The 21,988-nt window shown below is 35.8% G+C and overlaps 1 protein-coding gene and 1 long non-coding RNA gene across 8 annotated transcripts in view; one reads left to right on the top strand and one right to left on the bottom strand.

Moving 5' to 3' along the window:
- The window catches only part of LOC112855508 (uncharacterized), a 167,898-nt gene that overhangs the window by 55,764 nt on the left and 90,146 nt on the right, over positions 1-21,988 (bottom strand). For 4 of the 7 annotated variants that reach the window (XM_086711298.1, XM_086711293.1, XM_086711295.1 and 1 more), the window contains exons 4-6: positions 20,585-20,713; positions 19,857-19,922; positions 17,273-17,388 (exon numbers count right to left, since the gene is read on the bottom strand). The gene's annotated coding sequence lies outside the window, so the exon portion shown is untranslated. Of the gene's footprint in view, positions 1-346; positions 4,883-17,272; positions 17,389-19,856; positions 19,923-20,584; positions 20,714-21,988 lie in introns of those variants that run through there. The other 3 variants (XM_086711297.1, XM_086711294.1, XM_086711296.1) reach the window with 2 other exon arrangements.
- Positions 1-21,988, top strand: part of LOC147580344 (uncharacterized) — an 87,023-nt gene that overhangs the window by 34,791 nt on the left and 30,244 nt on the right. The gene's annotated exons all lie outside the window — the stretch shown is intronic.

The raw sequence follows: 21,988 nt of genomic DNA, 5'->3' as shown, positions 1-21,988 counted from the left end.
ACCTAAAAAAGAAAAATGAATGAAATCAAAAGATGGCTCTTGGAGAACATCAATAAAATGTATAAACCCAAACTGATGATAAAAAACAGAAGACCTGGGGCGCCTGGGTGGCGCAGTCGGTTAGGCGTCCGACTTCAGCCAGGTCACGATCTCACGGTCCGTGAGTTCGAGCCCCGCGTCGGGCTCTGGGCTGATGGCTCGGAGCCTGGAGCCGGTTTCCGATTCTGTGTCTCCCTGTCTCTCTGCCCCTCCCCCGTTCATGCTCTGTCTCTCTCTGTCCCAAAAATAAATTAAAAAAAAAAAAAAAAAGTTGAAAAAACAGAAGACCTAAATTACCAATTATAGATATGAGAGGGGACATCACTATAGATCCCACAGACATTAAAAGAAAATGTGAGGCACCTGGGTGGCTCAGGCAGTTAAGCATCTGACTGGATTTCAGTTTGGGTCATGACCTCATTGTCATGGGATGGAGCCTGGTGGTTGGGCTCTGCACTGGGCATGGAACCTATTTGGGATTCTCTTTCTCCCTCTCCCTCTGCCCCTCCCCTCTCTAAAACAACTGAATAAATAAAATAAAATAAAATAAAATAAAATAAAATAAAATAAAATAATGTAAAAACATTTTTAAAAAGAATGTGCCAGTTACCAATTTATTGCCTCTCAGCTCCAAACCCACTCTTTGTAATAGTAGAGCTGTACCCTACAAACATTAATACTTTGCAAGCTGGCACAATGTTAGTAAGCCTATATTTGTCACCTTGAATTTGCTGAAAATCGTATGCAAAATTTATTTGTTCAAGCTGAAAAAGGAAGGGATTTAGTTTCCCTGGATCTGGTGCATTTATTTGGCTACTAAGGTGTGGCAGCCAGCGAGTGACTTACAGGAGACTGAGCGGCACACAACCTTCAGTGAGTCACAATGGCATCACAGCAAGCAGCAACCAGCATGTTTTTCTGGCAATCCAGGAAGTGGTTTCCCCTTGTTGGCTCTAGCCTTAAGGTACCTCAGCAAGCTGCTTCCCCATGAAAACAGCCTCACCCTCTTAACAAGGTCTAAATCTCAATTTGGATGAAGTGTCCTCTAAGTTTGTTTCTTCTATAGATATCTTCTTAGGCTAGAGGTAGTGACTGCTCTTTGTGTGTTATTCCTGTATTCTTTGGGTTTCATTATACTCTTCTTAGTAGTTAATCCCCTTTTTACAAATTTAATGATTTTTATATTAAATATTCCCTGTTAAAATTACTGTTTTGTTTCCTATCTTCTGACTGGACCTCACTAAAAACAGAATTGGCACTGGGTGTGATGCCAAGAAACACAATCTCAAAGATAAGATTTTGAGACTGATTTGCTTATGCCCTTAGGCATAAGCGTATGAATGAACTCCTTAACAACAAGAAATGGGATGCTATTGATTCATAGTATGCAGTGGCATCACAATTAATTGTGATAAAGTGCCAACTGAAGTAAGTACCTTAGGAGCTCTTGACTGTTATGGTAGTAATATGATCATAAGGACTAGGAATGGGGTAAACTGACTTGATGCACTAGGCACTTACAGAAAGAAAACAACAAGCTCAAATCCTATCTGAGAACTAGAAAGCTCCCATAGCAGCCCTAAATTAATCTATTTCTTGTAGCCACAGAGCTGATTTTGCTGAAAACCTAATGAAAAATATACTATTCAGGCTGTTGAATTACAATACTAGTTGGATTCATAGTCTTGCCAAGCTTCTTATGTGACTATCAGGGCATAGATGAATAAAGAATGAGCCCCTAAAACTTGAAATGGGGGCTTCTGGTAGGCCAGATGAAAACGACAATCTCAAATCCCCAGTCACTCTGAGACTGCCTTACCAGTGGAAGTAGTTGGCCTTCCTATATCTAAAAAAACCCCAAGCTTTCCTTTGCTTAAAGAAATCTATGATAACCTCACCTAGGGCAAATGTCTGGCAAGGGGACACTTTCCTCAACCCCACCAAAATCTCCCCTAATTTCCACTAGACCAAAAACTAGGATCAGCATACTCCAGGAAATAATGTATACTCTGTAACCTAAGAGGAGACATCTTACACACCAAAATAATTACAAGATTTTGTGTGTGCGTGTGCACACGCACACCCATCTATCCTGAGGAATATGTGCAGGAGTTGATTCAAAGAATGTTGGACCAAACAGGGATAAGTTTATTGATATATGTGCACTTACTAGAGATTACGGGATTTAATGTATTAGAGCCACTTCCCACTGTATGAGCTGAAAGCTTACTCGGTTAGTTGTCTGAAACTTGGATTCAATGGCCTACATTTAATAAAAATGAAATGATGTAGCTTCCATGACATGCTGTAAACAAGGGAACATGAAAGTTTAGGGTTAGAAATGCTGGAGTGGATTTATCATGTGTAATCTGCATGTCCACCTTATAACTATATTTCCTAAGAGGGCCTAGAAGGCACTCTTATCACTAAAGTGTTGGTAAATACATTAGTGAGGGCAGCACCTGTATGCTTGAAAAGCTCTGTTGCTGCTCTCCTGTATAGACCACATAGATCATATCTGATGCCAAAATGGAAGGTGAGATGACCATGTAGTCTGAACTTCCCATCATGAACTGGGTGTTCGATCATGCACAACATCAATTCATTGTCAAATGGAAATAGTATATAAGAGACCAAGTACAGGCAAATCCAGAAATAAGTTACAAGAGCAAGTACTTCAGACCCTGACCTATGTTGCATTATTCTTCTCAATCTATGTTTACAGCCTTCTGAGAAGTACCTTATGACTAGCTAAGGAAGAAAATATTCAAATCTGGTTTATAAATAGGCCTGCACAATATGTCCACCTGAAAGTGGACAGCTACAGCATTACACTCCTATTCAGGGGTGACTCATATACAATGATGAAGGAAAATCCTCCCAGTGCACAGAACCTTGATCAGTATATTGCCTGTCCACTTTCTCTGGAGAGATGGTGAGAAGCATGGATCCATAGTTGCTCAAAAGATCTACACAGATGCACGAGCAGTTACTAAAACCTAGGCTGGATTATCAAAGAAGGAAATACCAAGGCTGGAAGATAGGTAACAAGGACAAGTAAATGGATAGATTTTTCAGAGTGGGCACACTAAAGATGTTTGTGTCCCATGTGATTGCCTACCAAATGGCCTTCACTGCAGAGGGGCTTCTTAATAATCAGATGATGTGCTCTTTAATCAAAATGACACACTCTATCATTTACCCTCGTTCCCTAGCTGCGCTAGTGCTTGCTCAATGGGTCCAGTAACAAAGTGGCCATGGTGGCAGAGTGGAGGATGTGAATAGGCTCTACAATAGGAACTTCCCCTTACCAAAACTAATTTAGCTATTGCTACTATTGTGCCAACTGTGCCAATGCAGAGACCAACAATGAATACCTGATACAGAAGTATTTCCTGGGGGAATAGCCAGCCTCTTGGTGGTAAGTTGATTACACCATACCTTTTCCATCATAGATGAGGGCAAAGATTTGTTCTCACTGGAAAAGACACATATTCTGGATATGGACTTGCCTTACTTTTTCACAATGCTCTGCCAGTACCACCATCCATGGACTCACAGAATGTCTTATCCATCATCCATCATGGTATTACATATAACATTGCTTCTGATTATGGAACTTCATTTCACAACCAAGGAAGTACAGATCTGAGCTCATATCCATGCAATTAACTGGTTTTATACCATATGTCATCAATCAGAACCATCTGGCCAATTAGAAGTGAAATGGTACCATTGGGAGAAAAAATTCTAAAAGGATGTAGTATATGCTTTGAATCGGAAATCATTACATGGTGCTGTCTCCCACACAGTCAGATTACATGGGCCTGGGAATCAAGAGGTGGAATTGATAATGGCTTCACTCACTATTACAGCTAATAACCTACTTGGTGAATTTTTTCACCATCTCAACAAATTTTGAGCTTCATGCCTATGGAGTTCAGAGATTCTAGTTCCCCTAGTCAGTTGATGCTCTTCAAGCTACTGAACCAAAAATGAAGAGGGGGTTAGTCCACTGAATGATTGATCCCAATTACTGAGAGAAAGTTGGGTTGTTGATATATGTTGTGGGAAAGGAAGACTATACCTGGAATCCAGGGAATTCTCTGGGGTGTCTCCTCTCAGGACTCTCAGCACATCTATTCTCAATAATACAGGTTAACAGCAAATCACAGCAATGTAAAAAGGCAAAAGTGTTGAGAACTCAGATCCTTCAGGAAAGATGGCTTGGGTCACCCAGCAAAAAACCTACTGAAGTTATGACTGAAGCCATGGGAAATATGGGCTGGGTACTGGAAGAAGGAACCATAGATATCACCTATGGTTTTGTAACAAAATAATTACAAAAAGGACCATAACATATATTATTTTCTGCTTATTATGTATATGTTTGGATATATTAATCATTTTCTTCTTATTATCCATCTTGCCATTACTGGAGGTTAATCTTAGCAATTAGTCTTTATATAACAGTATATTCAGGCACACTATGATTAAGTTTGAGGACTAATATTGCCAACTCTGAAAACAATTATTGCTGAGTCTGGATGTCTCTTCCTTAGGAAAACTGTGAGAATTTTTTGGTGTGCAAAAGTTCAAATGTGTGTAGAAAGGGCATACAGAAGCTAAGTAGCCAAAGGGAAGATATGCCAGTTATCAATTTATTGTCTCTCACCTCTAAATCAATGCTTCTCTGTTCTCTATTTATGAAATGGGGGCTTGAATCTATAACATTTCTCCTTTGCACAATGTTAGGCCTTATCAGTGAAGAGCACTGGAAGGACACTGTAAGAAGGGGCTTTTCTTCTTGCTCCTTTGGTGTGATGACCAGTTGGAGGCCTCCCTGTGGTAGACACAGTGACACACACTCTGTGGAAAGTTTCAAAAATACCCAGCAGGTCTTGTTCACACACTAGCAAGCAACCTCCCCATGAGACACATCAGTAGTACAGTTGGTGACTTTCTGCTTAACAGCCCTGGTCCCAAGAATTTCTCCACCATCCAGTGAGCCACAGCTATACCCTCTCTATGAAGATCTGAATCTCCGCACTGGTGGAGTGTCCTCTAAGTTTCTTCCTTCCTGGTGCTCTCCTTTAGCTTAGAGGTAGTGGCAACTCTCAGCATCTCCTATTCCTGTATTCTTTGGAGTTCTCTCTACCCCTCTTAATAGTTAATCCCTTTTTATCAAATTAGAGTTTTAGGGGGTTTTCTTGTTGTTGTTGTTGTTGTTTTAATGCTTATTTATTTTTGAGAGAGAGAAAGAGACAGCATGTGCAGGTGGGAGAGGGGGAGACAGAAGATTCAAAGTGGGTTCCATGCTGACAGCAGAGAGCCTGATGCAGGGCTTGATCTCACGAACCATGAGATCAAAACATAAGCCAAAGTCAAACACTTCACCAACTGAGCCACCCGGGTGCCCTATCAAATTAAGGTTTTTATATTAAATTAGGAAATATTAAGAATGGTTTTATACCAATAAATTTAATTACTTATATGAAATGGAATTATTCCTTGAAAGACACAAACTACCAAAGATTATTCAAGAAAAAATAGATAACTTGAATAACCCTGAATATACTAAAGGCATTGAATTTATATTTAAAAATCTTCCCACAAATAAAACTCCAGACACAATGGCTTCATTTGTGACCTCAACCAAATATTTAAGAAAGAATTATTACAAACCCTTCACAAACTCTTCCAGAAAAACGAAGAGGTGGGAACCCTTTCCAACTCATTGTATGAAGCTAGCATTACCCTATAGAGAGTTTATCAAGCATAATTTCATTTAGATAAGATTCTGGGCACCACAAACCAATCATGACAAAAAATTGGTCACTGTTCACTTGAGAACACAGGAATGGTAGGAATGATGAATGACAAAGGGGCATTAGGAAACTTTTAGAGATGATGGGTATGTTCATTATCTTGATTGTGCATGTGGTTTCATGGCTGCATACTTTGAGTCAAAAGTCAAACTGTATGCTTTAAATATATGCATATAAAATATACCATAAACATACCATAATGAATTGTAAAAAAATTCATGTAGCTTAACACTTTAGTCAAATAAAAGAAAATCATATGACCATTTAGATAGGCACAAATAAAGCATTTGATAAAATATGAAACTCATTCATGATAATACTCTCAGCAAAGAAGATAAGGGAACTTACTAAATCTATAAAAAGATATCAATAAAAACCTATAAAATAAAATAAATCTAAATAAAATAAGCCTAAAATAAAATCTATTAAAGGATATCAATAAAAACCTATAGCTGATACCATATTTGATAATGAAATACTGAGCTCTCTTTTCTTAAAATCAGAAACAAGACAAGGATGAGCATTCCCACAACTTCTATTCAAAAGAAATACTATAGTTTCCAGCCAATGCAATGCAGCAAAAAAACGAAAGGTAAAGATTGGATAGAAAGAAACAGAACTGACATTTTTGATAACAACATGATTGTATAGTTTCTTTAGGACTACCTACGTACACAACTATCATAACTAATAAATGAATTCAGCAAGATCATTACACATAAAGTCAGTATAAAAATAATTTTATTTCCATATACAAGCAGTTAGCATTAGGAAATTTAATCTTTTAAATGTCATTGAAAACATCATCCTAAAGATGTGGTGTATATACAATGGAATATTACTCAGCGATCAAAAAGAATAAAATCTTGTCATTTGCAACAACGCATGGATGGAACTAGAGTACTTGTTAACTAACTTGGATATAAATTTAAAAAAAGAAAATATCATCCAAAAATATTAAGATATCTATTTTTAAAAACTAGCGAAAGATATGTAAGATCACCACACTAAGACTACTAAATAGACACTAAAGAAACTTAAGAACACATAAATCAGTTAAGGTACACAACATGCTCATAAATTCAAAGTCTTCACTTTATTAGTCAATACTCATACTTGACCTAAAGATTCAATGCCAATCAAAATCCTTGCAGGATTTTCTGGAAGATGACAAAGTTAATCCCTGAATTTATCTTAGCCAAAATGGTAAACCAGAAAGCCTGGTACATGCAGCAGCTCTGAATTATCTCAATCACTAATTAGATTAGGCAGTCTATGATCATTAGTGCCTCTAAACATCTGCCAGTTTGTATAAGTCCTCTCTAAAAGAATATAATACAATCAAGAGCCTTAAAATATTTCTACAGTTTTCATACACAATGTCTAACACAATAAAAAAAAATAACTACCTATAGGAGTACTCAAGAAAATCTGATAAAAACCAAATAAATGTTTTTCACAGAAATGGAAGAACTCATCCTAAAACTTATATGGTTGGGGTACCTGGGTGGCTCAGTCAGTTGAGCATCCAGCTCTTGATTTCTTCTCAGGTCATGATCTCATGGTTGGTGGGACTGAGCTTGGCATCAGACTCCATGCTCATGGCACAGAGCCTGCTTGGGATTCTCTCTCTCCCTCTCTCTGCCCCTCCCCCACTTGTGCTCGCTCTGTCTCTCAAAAATAAGTAAATAAACTTAAAAAATATTTAGGGGCACCTAGGTGGCTCAGTCAGTTAAATGTCTGATTCTTGATTTTGGCTCAGGTCATAATCTCAGGGCTCATGAGATCGAGCCTTATGTTGGGCTCTGCACTGATAGTGCAAAGCCTGCTTGTGATTCTCTCTCTCTTTGTCCCTGCCCCATTTCCACTCTCTCTCAAAATATATAAATAAACTTTAAAAAAATTAAAAAATAAAAAATTTTTAAAAAGTTTAAAATTCATATGGAATTTCAAGAAATCTTGAACAGACAAAACAATTGTGAAGAATAAGCAAGTTGGAGGACTAACACTTCCCAAGTTCAAAACTTACTACAAAGTGACAGTAATCAAAACAATGTGGTACTGGCATAGGACAAACATACAGACCAATGGAATCGAATAGAGGCCAAAAATAAATCCTCACATATATGGTCAATTCAACAAGGGTACAAAGAGCATTCAATGGGAAAAGAAAAAAATGATCTTTACAGCAAATGGTGTTGGGAAAGCTGACATGCCAAAGGATTTACCTTACACTATATACAAAAATTAACTCAAGCACATCACATCCCTAAATGTAAGAGTTAAAACTATAAGAGTTAAAACTATAAAACTTTTAGAAGAAAACACAGAGAAAAAGCTTCATGACAGAATTTGGCAATGATTTCTTTCACATGACAACAAAAGCACAGGCAACAAAAGAAAAAATAGACAAAGTGGACTTAAGATCTGTGTGTGAAATAACATTATGAACAGAGGTAAGAAGGCAAGCCACAGGATGGGAGAGATATCTGTAAATGACCTATCTGATAATGAATTAATACCTGAAATGTATAGAGAAAACTCAACAGCAAAAGATAAAAAACAACCCGAATGAAGTACAGGCAAAGGACTTAAATAGATATTAGTCCAAAGAAGATATACAGATGGCCAATAACCACATGAAAAAACATTCAACATCACTAATCACTCGAGAAATGCCAATGAAAACCACAATGAGATACCACTTCACATCCATTAAGCTATTATCAAAAACCAAACAAACAAACCCAAAAAATAGTAAGTGTTCACAAGGATGTGGACATATTGGAACTCTCTGCATTTCTGGTGGGAATGTAGACTGGTGCAGCCACTGTAACAGTATGGCAGGGCCTCAAAAAGTTAAACATAGAATTACCATATGATCCAGCAATTCCACCTTAGATTATAAAAGTATTGAAAGCAGGTTGTTAAAGAGATATTTGTACATTCATGTTCATAGCAACATTACTCAGAATAGCCAAAAGGTGGAAACAGTTTAGATGTCCCTTGATGGATGAATGGATAAACAAAATATGGTACCTACATTCAGCTTTTAAAAGGAGGGAAATTCAACAATATGCTAAAACATTATGATGAAGACATTATGCTAAGTAAAATAAGCCAAACACACAAGATGCCAATTGTATGATTCCACTTACAAAAGGTACCTAGAATATTCACATTCGTAGAAACAGAAAGTAGAACAATGGTTACCAAAGGCAAAAGGAAGCGGAAATAGCTATTGCTTAATGGGTAATGATTTCAATTTGAAACGATAAACATGTTCTGAAGGAGATTGATAGTGGTGACAGTGGTACAATGTGAATGCACTTAATGTCACTTAACACTTAAAAATGATTAAAACGGTAAATTCATATTACATATATTTCATCACAATACTAGAAAAGATAAATAATTCAAAATACTATTAGAATTCATATAGACCTCTAAACTGAGTTATGGTGAATGCTAATCATACTTTCATATATATATTTATACTGGCATTTATATTGCCTCATTTAAAAAAATGTTTGCTTAAGGTCATTTTCTCTTTTACTTGAAATTTATTAATAACCACATAAAAAGTTTTTAAAAAACCATAATCGCGGGGCGCCTGGGTGGCGCAGTCGGTTAAGCGTCCGACTTCAGCCAGGTCACGATCTCGCGGTCCGGGAGTTCGAGCCCCGCGTCAGGCTCTGGGCTGATGGCTCAGAGCCTGGAGCCTGTTTCCGATTCTGTGTCTCCCTCTCTCTCTGCCCCTCCCCCGTTCATGCTCTGTCTCTCTCTGTTGCAAAAATAAATAAATGTTGAAAACAAAACAAAACAAAACAAAAAACCATAATCGCTACATAAAAGTTATTTACTGATATTGTAGGGTTAAGATAATATAGTACATTTTACAAGAAAATTTAAAATTTGAGTTTTTTGTAATCACTGGTAGCAATATGTAGGTGTAATTTATTACTTCCTTCACTTATTAACTTATTATTTACTTTGCTAGGCACAATTCCTCATAATTTTGAGGAAGACTGTAAATAATTAAAATATTAATCAGTGAAGGGGCGCCTGGGTGGTTCAGTTGGTTAAGTGTCTGACTTTGGTTCAGGTCATGATCTCACGGTCTGTGGGTTTGAGCCCCGCATAGGGCTCTGTGCTGACAAGCTCAGAGCCTGGAACCTGCTTCAGATTCTGTGTCTCCCTCTCTCTCTACCTCTCCCCAGCTTGTGCTCTCTCTCTCTCTCTCTCTCTCTCTCTCTCTCTCTCAATAATAAATAAAAATTAAAAAAAAAAACTTAAAGAGCCCCAGAATCATTCTGGTTAGGACAAAGATGGCTCACAGAAGAGCAATAAATTAGCTTCAAAGACTAAGGAGTAAAGATGTTTCAGGAAGGAGACTAGCATATGCAGAGCGTGGAGTCAGGCCTTAGCATGTTTGGGAACCTGCATGTAGTTTTCAGAATGTTTAGAATCAAGGTATGTCTGGAGAAGTTATAGAAGAGGATATCAAATAGACTATTATGATAAACAGCCTTGAGTGATAAGCTAAAACATTTGAAGATGTACTTTAGAACATAGGAATCCCTTGAAATAATTTGTGAATCAAAAAGACAAAGTCAGAGGTGCCTGGCTGGCTCAGTCAGAAGAGCGTGTGACTTTTGATCTCGGGGTCGTGAGTTCTAGCCCCACATTGGGTACAGAGATTACTACGTAAATAAATAATAGTTGGGTATAGAGATTACTACGTAAATAAATAATAGTTAAAAAAAAAAAACCCAAATCTACCTTTTAGAACAATCACTACAAAAGCATTGTGAATAAGACTAGGATTAAAAAAAGAAAGCTACTGCAAAACTTCAGAAAGGAAATAATACTAAGGCAACAGCAAAGAGAATAGGGTAGTAAGGATAAATTCCATAGATAATCCAGACAGGACTTGGTGACTAATCAAATGTGCTCCAAAACACGTACACACATGCACACACACACACACACATACACTCACACACACACACACCCCTGAAACAAAAGTCTCAAAAATAATACTTCCACTCAGTATGCACTATTTACCCTCAAATTTTCTATTTTTTCTCTTCATTAAATAAATGATGCCCACAACTAAATTGATTTCAAGACATGTTAATGAAAATAAGCTAATAAAATGTAGAATAGACAAATAAAATTCAATCACTCCAATAAAGACAGAAAAGAAGTCCAACTAACTATATATGTTTACAGACATACCTAATGGAAAATTGAAAGAAAAAAAAGGAAACCATTCAAATGTTCAACAAATGAAAGCTGACATGGCTATATGAATGTCAGATGAAATAGATTCCAAAGCAAAAAGCATTACTAGAGATAAAGAAGGTCATTATATAATGATAAAAGGGATACCTCACCAGAAGACATAACCATCCTGAATTTATATGGACTTAATAATATTGTCTCAAAATATTTTATGCAAAAATTAACAGAAATTGTGAGATGCTGAAGATCCAAAATCACTGTGACAAATTTTGACATACCTCTTCAGGTATTGATAAATCAAGCAGATAAAAAATTAGTTGAGGGCATAACAGATTTCAACAGCACATTATAAATGCTTGATCTTATGTACATATATAAAACCTTTCACCCATCAATTAAAGAATCCACATTCTTCTCTACTACACATAGGCCATTTAAAATACTATACATGAACTAGGCTTCAAAGCAGATCTCAACACCAACTGATACCAAGCAGTCCTCAATTTTAAAGTAGCTTAACATAAGAGACTCTTAAAAACTGAGAACAAACTGAGGGTTGATGGGAGGTGGGAGGGGAGGGTGGGTGATGGGTATTGAGGAGGGCACCTTTGGGATGAGCACTGGGTGTTGTATGGAAACCAATTTGACAATAAACTTCATATATTGAAAAAAAAATAAAGTAGCTTAAAAAAACCAAAGAGCTAAATAGTCAACTAAAGAAATTAGATAAGAAAAACTAGAGTATGCTGGTTTAAATAAAGTACAAAGAAGAAAAAAAAAGAGACAAGAGGACAAAGACCAATGTATGATAAAACTAAATTAAATTTGTAAACTGTACTTGTTTATTGCCACTGCAGTATTTCTAATTATTTTGTTTATTTATTACCTACCCATTCACTTAAGAAAAATATAATGACTACTGATTCTGAGATGAAATTATTTCTATAAATTCAATATCTATAAGTCAACAATTACTTAAATTTTGTTACTATGACCAACACACTCTCCTAGGTGGTGGGGTGGAGTGGGGAATATTTATAGTCCAAAAAAGGAGATGAGTATACAAAGACAAAATATAAAGTAATAAATTTCACATATTTCTCTGTTCAAAGGAGGAAGAGGTTAATTCTGATTTGTGATAGGGTTGAGAGAGTAAAAGGCCTTGAAATATAAGTAGGATTTCAATACGCATAGACAGGAAGAAAGGATGGGAGTACATTTAACATAAATAGTAAATGGTTCTAGTTAAAACACAGACCAAGGAAGAAGAGAAAGCCGTAGAAGTGTTTGGGTGGCAAACTGCAGAAGTAGTAATTAGAATTAGGCCGCAAGGATTGGTTAGTGGGGCACCTGGGTGGCTCAGTGGTGGTGAGCATCCAACTCTTGGTTTCCACTCAGGTCATGATCTTGTGGTTCATGGGACCAGCCCCACATCAGGCTTTGTGCTGGCAATATAGAGCCTACTTGGGATTCTCTCTCTCCCTCTCCCCTGCTCCCTCTCTCTTCAAAATAAATAAATAAACTTAAAAATAGAGGAAAATTGGTTAGAAAATTATTTCTATAGACAATGAGGGGTTAAAAAGGTCTGAACTAGTATAGTGATAGTAAGAACAAAGAGGATTAGACAGATAAGAGACATACAACAAAGGTAGAATTACGGTTTGACAACTTGACAAGGGTCAATGATAGAGTCAAAGATTCTCAGTGATAAGACAGTTGGGATGTCATTAACAGAAATAGGGAACACAGGAAGTAGTAGGAGTCGAGATGGAAATGAGTTTATCATCCTCAGACCTATTTTACCTATAGTGCTATATAAGAAAGGATGGCCCTAAAATTATTGGAAAGCAGTTACCTTTATTTTTTTTATTTTTTTTTCAACGTTTTTTTTTTTTTTTTTTTTTTTTTTTTTTAATTTATTTTTGGGACAGAGAGAAACAGAGCATGAACGGGGGAGGGGCAGAGAGAGAGGGAGATACAGCATCGGAAACGGGCTCCAAGCTCCGAGCCATCAGCCCAGAGCCTGACGCGGGGCTCGAACTCCCGGACCGTGAGATCGTGACCTGGCTGAAGTCGGACGCTTAACCGACTGCGCCACCCAGGCGCCCCAAGCAGTTACCTTTAAAACTAACATATGATATAAAATGTCTCTGCCATCCAACTTTATTTAAACCTTAGCCATTATATTCCTTCCTTCTCTCTGTCTCCCTGACTTCACTTCCTTCCAGGGTGTTGAACAACTCCAGGGTACACCATCCGTACTGCACAGGGGGTGCTAATCCCACAGAAATCTTCTGCTGTTGTGCAACATGATAACTTTGCTTCCTTCCCTATCCACCATAAAACCAGGGACACAGTTTCAACTATTCTTTAATTACTACTATTAAAGTTCAGATTAGGAAGAAATTAGATGTATTCCTCAACCCAGTGTGAGCAAAGTGGTCCATTCACTTCCATTGGTAACTTTTTGAAAATAAACTTAAAATACATTTGCCCAAAATACAAAAGCAGAGTGACAACCTAAGTGTTATAGACTGAATGTTTGTGTACCCCCAAAATTCATATGTTGACATCCTAACCTCGATGTGATGGTATTAAGTGGGGCCTTTGGGAAGTAATTAAAACATGAGGATAGAGCTGTCATAAAGGGGATTAATGCCCTTATAAAAGAGATTCCAGAGAGCTCTCTCTTCCTGCCATGTGTGGCATAATCTTCTTTATTTTTTTTAAGTTTATTTATTTTGAGAGAGAGAGAGAGTGAGTGGAGGAGGGGCAGAGAGAGAGGGAGAGAGAGAGCATCGCAAGCAGGCTCTGCACTGTCAGCACAGCCTGACATGGGGCTCAAACTCACAAACCATGAGATCATGGCCTGGGCTGAAATCAAGTTAACCAACTGAGCTACCCAGGTGCCCCTAATCTTCTGTATTTTTTGGTGTGCTTGTTTATTACAACTCTTTAAAAACCAAAAAATATTCTTAGTAAAAAGTCCATACAAAAGTAATCTGCTCCCTGCCCCCCAAATATCTGGCCTATAGTCTGTAATTTGCTGGCATCCTACTCTAGAAGATGCTCTTCTTTCTGTCATTGATGGCTGTGTGGTCTACAAAGCTGATCCCTTGCCAGGTCTTCCTGAAAATAAACCTGCTGGTCAAGAGATCTACCCAGATACATCTGCAAGCCAGGAAGCAGGCACTCACCAAAACCCAATCATGCTGACACCCTGATCTCAGATTTCTGGCCTCCAGAATTGTGAGAAATTCCTATTGTTCATAAGCCACCCAGCCTATGTTTTTTTGCTATAGCAGCCTTAGTTAAGACTCTGTTTCTTCCCATCCCAGTGAGTCTCCAAATTTCAGTACTCTTAATTCTTTCTCTCAACTTATTCAGTGCAGTATAAACACGGCTTTAGTACAGAGACAGCTTGATAGACGAAGTACTCTGACCACAATGCAATTAAATTAGATATAAATATTAAAGGATAACAAAAAAACCCCACCTAGGTTAAAGAAGAAATCATAACGGAAAAAATATTTAACTTAGAAATGAACAAATTATAAAATTTGTAAGATGCAGGTAAAATGTAGTTGGAAATTTTTAACATTAAATACAGTCTTTTAGAAAAGAAGACTAAAGATCAATGAGCTGAAGAACAAAGTTAAGGACTCACATGACCTGATTTCACTTATCATACAGTTTCAGTTATCAAGATGGTTTGGTAATCATGAAAGAAACATAGATCAATGGAGTATAATAGTCCCACCATATATGATCAATTGATTTTTGACAAAAATGTAAAGGTAATTCAATGGAGAAAGGACAGCCTTTTTACCCAAGAAGCCATCACTACAATCAAGATACAAACTGTTAGTATCTTCAATGGAGTATTACTTAGCAATCAAAAAGAATGAAATCTTGCCATTTGCAACTACATGGATGGAACTAGAGGGTATTATGTCAGAGAAAGACAAATATCATATGACTTCACTCATATGAGGACTTTAAGATACAAAAAAGATGAACATAAGGGAAAGGGGAAGGGAAGCAAAAATAATATAAAAACAGGGAGGGGGACAAAACATAAGAGACTCTTAAATATGGAGAACAAACAGACGGTTACTGGAGGGCTTGTGGGAGGGGGGATGGGCTAAATGGGTAAGGGGCATTAAGGAATCTACGCCCGAAATCATTGTTGCACTATATGGTAACTAACTTGGATGTAAATTAAAGAAAAAAAATGTTAATATCTTTTAATTATTAAATGTATTTGTTTTGATGAGTATTTTAGTTTCATTTAATGAATGCTACATGTCCTATCCCATTAGAAAGAATTCAGAATGAATACACCATAAGATTAGGTGAAACTTGGGAGTTGTACTTTTCAAAGGCCATTTCTTTAATTTAATCCTAGTTGTATGACCTTTAGCAAGTCGCTTAATTTCTCATTTTCCCTTTATTTTTCTATTTCCTTACGTCTTCTCTCCCCCTTTCCTCTAATGTTTTTGTGAAATGAAAACATGAAAAATATGGTCAGCAAATGTGGGATAACAGAAATGCTCTGGATCTTGTTATGGTGGTGACAGTTTCATGGGTATAAATATTTGTCAAAATTCATCAGTTGTGTACTTTTAAGAATGTAGTTTAGGGGCACCTTGGTGGCTTAGTCAGTTGAGCATCCATCTTCAGCTCAGGTCATGATCTCAGGGTTTGTGAGTTCAAGCCCTGCATCAGGCTCTGTGCTGACAGCTCAGAGCCCAGAGCCTGATTCAGATTCTGTGTGTGTGTGTCTCTCTCTCTGCCCCTCTCTCATTTGCACTCTGTCTCTTTTTCTAAAAAATTAACAAACATTAAAAAATATTTTTAAAAAAGAATGTAGTTTATCATTCATAAATTACATTTTGGTAAATAAACTTTAAAAAGAAAAACATACCGGCGCCTAGGGGGTACAAAGCAATTGTTGATTTGTTCCTCTATCCTCTTCCTTTTTCATTTTATTAACTTGAGAGGAAAAATACCTACTCACTATTTCCCATATGAAAACCTCTAAAAACGGATTGAGATAATTATGAGATTATTTCTCTGCCTCCTCTCCTCCACACCAAATCCCAATATTTTTCATTTTTCATATGAATTTTACTTCAATAAGATCTTAAATCTAGATTCTATACCTCTCATCTCAGTTAATGAACAAAAACAGAGTAATTCATGCACATGCCACAAAATATCTTGAAGTCCTTAAGTGTCAGCTCCACTAAAGTCTATGGACATCATTGGTAGTATTATGTTGTTAATTCATGTATTAAAAGAGGTTTACTATGCCCCCCTTAAATCTCATTCAACCAAATTCAAAGGAAGCCAGCTAAACAAGTACTATTTTCAAGTCCTTTACTGACCTGGCTATATACTCCCAAAGTGAATCATATTATTTAAAACAATAGTGGCTTAGACTTTTTTTTTTTTTAACACCATTAGAGAAACTTAAAGTTTCATTTTCTTTTTATTTTTTTTTTTATTTTTATTTTTTTAATTTTTTTTTCAACGTTTATTTATTTTTGGGACAGAGAGAGACAGAGCATGAACGGGGGAGGGGCAGAGAGAGAAGGAGACACAGAATCGGAAACAGGCTCCAGGCTCCGAGCCATCAGCCCAGAGCCTGACGTGGGGCTCGAACTCACGGACCGCGAGATCGTGACCTGGCTGAAGTCGGACGCTTAACCGACTGCGCCATCCAGGCGCCCCCATTTTCTTTTTAACATATCAAATGTAAGTTTTGGTACCAACACAGTTATGTATTTATGTGTTCTGAACTCAAACACCTCATGTTGGGCTTTCTTATATTAATGAATTCTCTACCTGTTTTATCAGTAATATTAAACATAGACTATCTTCCCTAAATTGCTAAAATCATAGAGTTCACCAAAATGGATTATTAAAAAAAAATCAGACTAATCTTGAAATCACTACAATTTCCAAAGTAAACACTTTGAGCAAGATTGTGATTTGCCACATTGTTTGTTTTTAAAGTATAATTTTGTTTTATATAGAGCATTCCTCACACTTTTTCATCTTACACTTTTTGATCAATATTTATCACTTCTAAAGAAGTTAGAAGCTGATAAAAAATAAAATTGCCTTCCCCCACCCCAGCACATTTTACTTACCTACAAAATGGGCTGGGAATAGTGGATATCACATAACACATCCCTCCATTCAGGCAAAATGACCTGTGACTGGGACCACAGGGCTCTTCGTGATCTAAACATATACATAAATGAAACTAGAGAAAGGCAAATTAAGTTTTTCTAATAAAACAAGTAAAGGACTAAGTATCTTAGACTGAAGTGGCGATTCTAAAAATTAAATGAAGAATTGCTTCTCAAAATGAAGAACTTAATCTTATTCCTTATTTGATAAGCAGGGACTTCTGTCCCTTTGAGGGAAAAAAATAATATGTCCTAAGGATATGACCATTAATTATAACAGATTTATAGGTTATATTACAGACATAAGGAATCTCTATATTCATTAGATTTTTAAAAAGGGATTAGGATCTTAAAATAAATGGTGGCCTTTCTCATTTAATACTAAGACTCTGCAACAGCTTTTGTTTAGAGTTTCTCTGTTCCAAAGGTATATTTAAATTCTTATCTTTCCTTTTGGTCTCAAATTCATTAAACTATGAAAACTGCTATTGGAAAATGATTTATGTAATTGAAATAAATTCTGATTTCCAAAATTATCTTTAAATATTTCATGTATGACAATTAAAAAAAAACAAAACAAAACCCAGGGATGCCTGGCTGGTTCAGTCAGTAGAGCACGAGATTCTTGATTTTGGGGTTGTGGGTTCAAGCTCCACGTTGGGTATACAGATTACTTAATAAAATCTTTAAAATAACAACAACAACAACAACAACAAAAAACCCAAAAAGTAATCTTACAAGGTTTTGATTTGCAAGAGGATTTTAGGTAACAGCTGATAACTGAAAAGACATCTAAAGTTCTAAAGTAAAATTAAAAACCTAAGTCATTGCTTGATATACAGCCAAAACTTTTAGAATATTGAAAAAATAAACTTCCATTTCTTGCATGCTTTCCCTCCCCCCTTCTTTCTCCATCCTTACGTCCTTCTTTATCTTTGACCCTTCCTTTATCCTGCTTTATCTCTTTGCCTTCCTGGTCTCCCATGGTCCCTTTCCTTCCTTCCATCCTGCACCTCCTTCCCCACACCTATTTTTTTTTAACTTTTTTCTTTTATTCCAAAACCATTATATAGAAAAATTTAGAAATATCTCTAGAATTCGCTGAGTCATTATATCACTATTTATAATTAGAAGAACAAATTGCTGAACACTTTATCTTTCAGCCTTTAAGAGGGATAAAACTGCACATTACTGCTTCCTAACTGTCTAGAAAATGACCTAGAATCATCTTATGTGAAGAAAATGGCATTACTCAGATTTGGCATTAAAAAAATCAGCTAGCATTTACTTGCCACTGAATATCAACAGTTGTTAAGATATAATTGCTACTGAGCCAGATGTCTCCGCCACCAGAATTTAAAATTTTTAAATATTTCTTTTACTTCAGATTTAAGAAGAATTGGTTTCACCATGACATTATAACTATAAAAGTATAAAAATACAAAGAAGAAAACAGAATTACAAAAAAATTTAGGTGGGAAAAAAGAAAGTAAACCAATCAGAACTAATCCTTCTGGATTTTTTCTTTTTTCCACAATGGTGTGCTTCTTTACAATGAAACAACTTTTAATAAGATAATGCTTACCATTTTTCAGGAATAATTTGGCTAACAAATAAAATCCCAATTAACATTACATCAGAATCACAGGAATCATCACATAGGGTTTTCTACTGGTATTTTACCTATAAAGAATGCTCATCTAACTTGAAGCATTATCTCTCAATCTATTTTGTTACTTTGATTTCATTTACTCCTTTTTAAAAAATTTATTTATTTAAGGGGCGTCTGGGTGACTTAGTTAAGCAACTGACTTCAGCTCAGGTCATGATCTCACAGTTTGAGTTTGAGCCCTGCATCTGGCTCTGTGCTAACAGCTCAGAGCCTGGAGCCTGCCTTGGACTCTGTGTCTCTTATCTCTCTGCTCCTCCCCCACTCACTCTCTGTCTCTCTGTCAAAAATGAATAAACATTAAAAACAATTTTTTTAATATAAAAAATTATTTATTTAAATTCAAGTTAGTTACCAGTGTAGTATTGGTCTCAGCAGTAGAATTTGGTGATTCATCACTTACATATGACACCCAGTGTTTATCCTAACAAGTGCCCTCCTTAATGCCCATCACCCATTTAGCCCATCCCCCCAACCACCATCCCTCCAGCAACTCTCAGTTTGTTCTCTGTATTTAAGAGTCTCTTATGGTTTGCCTCCCTCTTTGTTTTTATCTAATTTTTCCTTTTCTTCCCCTATGTTCATCTGTTTGCTTCTTAAATTCCACATATGATGATATCACTTACTGTTTTGTAAAGTTGGTATCAGATATAGGGTAAGCTAGAATTTGTCAATTTGTAAAAAGCAACAAAATATGTCTAAAATAAAATATTTTCATGCTATAAAAAGTGATCTTTCAAAACCAAAACATTTCAGATTTCTGGAACAATTTTAGATGGGGAAAAATATAGCTTTGTATTAGCACACTTTTTTTTGTGGGAGTGTTCAATTGCTATGTGACATACACTGACATATAAATTTACAAGAGGTTACCTGTTGGCATCTTAATTTTTAAATAGTTTCATTCTTGGTCAAAAGTTTAAGATTGAAAAACAGCACCTAAAATTAATAATTTAGGAGAAATTATCTTTTGAAGGCATTATAAAAGTCAAATATTCTAATAGCAAATATTTTAAAATGATGAAAATGAAGACATTTATACGTTAGTGACAAAATTCTTCAGTTAGTTTATCTATTTTGTTTAGATACTTACTACATATCAATAAAAACATCTGAACATAAAAAACTAAAAGATCAACATTAAAAAGTACAAATACAGTACATAAAAAAAGTATAAAAGTATATGACTCAGTATATACAAAATATAAAAGATATGACTCAGTAAATGAAACTGAATGACCTGAATTCACTTTTTACTTTTTCATAAAGCCTATTACTAATCTGACTTTTAAACAGAATTAATCAATAACTTCCAAATTTTCAGTTTATCGAAAATGGCCAAAAATTTACTATGGAAAAATCTTTAATAGCATTTAAAGGTTTGCATTTCTATAGAACCTTTAAAACTTTTATAAAAGAACTGTACTTTTACAAATTTACTGTAGATTGAACATTATTTTACCAATTTACATATGCTTTCCTTTTAAAAAGTATCTGGCATCTGGCACAGCAAAGTAGCTATTAAGACGTATGTGAAGTTACCTGCTATAACAGAAACAAAGGAATTAAAAAAAACACATGAAGAGATGAAGGATACTCACTCTATGATTACAAGCTCTCAATTTCGTTTTATAAAGTGACTTACTCCTGACAGGAAGACTTTGTAACAGAAATCTCAATCAACAGCTTCCTATTAACACAGGTGTAATATCAAGGTTTCTTCCCAAAGCCTTATACAGACAAGCAAAGAAAGACAGAGACATAGAAATTAAATCTACTTAATTTGAAATAATCACTAGCTAACTGCAGGAGTCCTTTTTTCAAACAAACAGACTTACCTCAATAAAAACTTACATTCATACAAACAACAAATTTTGTTGGATATTCAGCGTTTCAAAAGTTTTTGAATACTGCGGACTACATCTGTGCCTTGCATTTTATAACCAATTGAAAATCTGATTTATATGGCTGTAGTGTGCAGTGTGGGCAAGGTTGAGACAAAGACCAAGGTGTGCACAGAAGTCAGGCACCAGCCAAGGGAAACACCCCTTTCAGTTCTCATGTTCAGAGTTGCAAATGAAGCAGAATTTTATTTATAAAAGGACTTGTACTAAGCTGCCCTCTCAAATCACTGTCCAATTTTTAAAGTTATAAAATAAACCACATTCTTTAGACTCCTTATTTATCTTTTCATGTAGGAATAATTCAAGAGCACTGTATAAGTTTGTGGAGAAAAGGAATTTTAATTGAGAGCTAATGGATAAAGTTTCCACAGGGTATTTTTAAAAAAGAATTTCCTTACGAAGCACATGACATTTATATAAATGATGATATGAAGGACTTACAAAACTAAAAAGAGGTAATAGTTACAACAGAACAGATAACATCATGTTCAATTTGAAATGAATATAATTACTGAACATGACTAATATTAATGGCAATGAAACTACCTGCAAACTATGGTAAAGCTATAATATATGCATTAAGCAAACCCTGAGTTTTAAAAATTATAAATTTTTTACTTTATTTTATTTTACTAATGTTTCTTTATTTATTTTGAGAGAGAGTGTAAGCAGGGAAGGGGCAGAGGGAAAGGGAGAGAGAATCCCAAGCAGGCTCTGTGCTGCCAGTGCAGAGTCAGACGCTTCACAAACTGTGAGATCCACAAACTGTGAGATCATGACCCAAGCAGAAACCAAGAGCCAGACGCTCAACTGACTGAGCCACCGATGTGCCCCCAAAATCATAAATAATTTTAAAATGTTAACTAAAACTATAATTTTGTTTAAAATGAAGTACAGGGTTCTTCATCATATAATTACCTAAAGTATGCAAAGCATTTAGATGGTTATCTTCTCTAAAATAACAATTCAGACATTACTACTTGATGTGAAACTAGTATAATTTTTATTTTAATAAAGTATTAAAATAAACTCATATAACCCCAAACTCTGAAAGCAAATCATTATTGCATATTATTTCTCACATTCAAAGGCAATTTTTAC

Source organism: Puma concolor, chromosome B3 (assembly GCF_028749965.1).
Source record: "Puma concolor isolate L17-30 chromosome B3, mPumCon1.1.hap2, whole genome shotgun sequence".
In the NCBI taxonomy this organism is placed as follows: Eukaryota; Metazoa; Chordata; class Mammalia; order Carnivora; family Felidae; genus Puma; species Puma concolor.
Note: the sequence above shows the minus strand (reverse complement) of the source record. Positions and strands in the feature narration are given on the sequence as shown.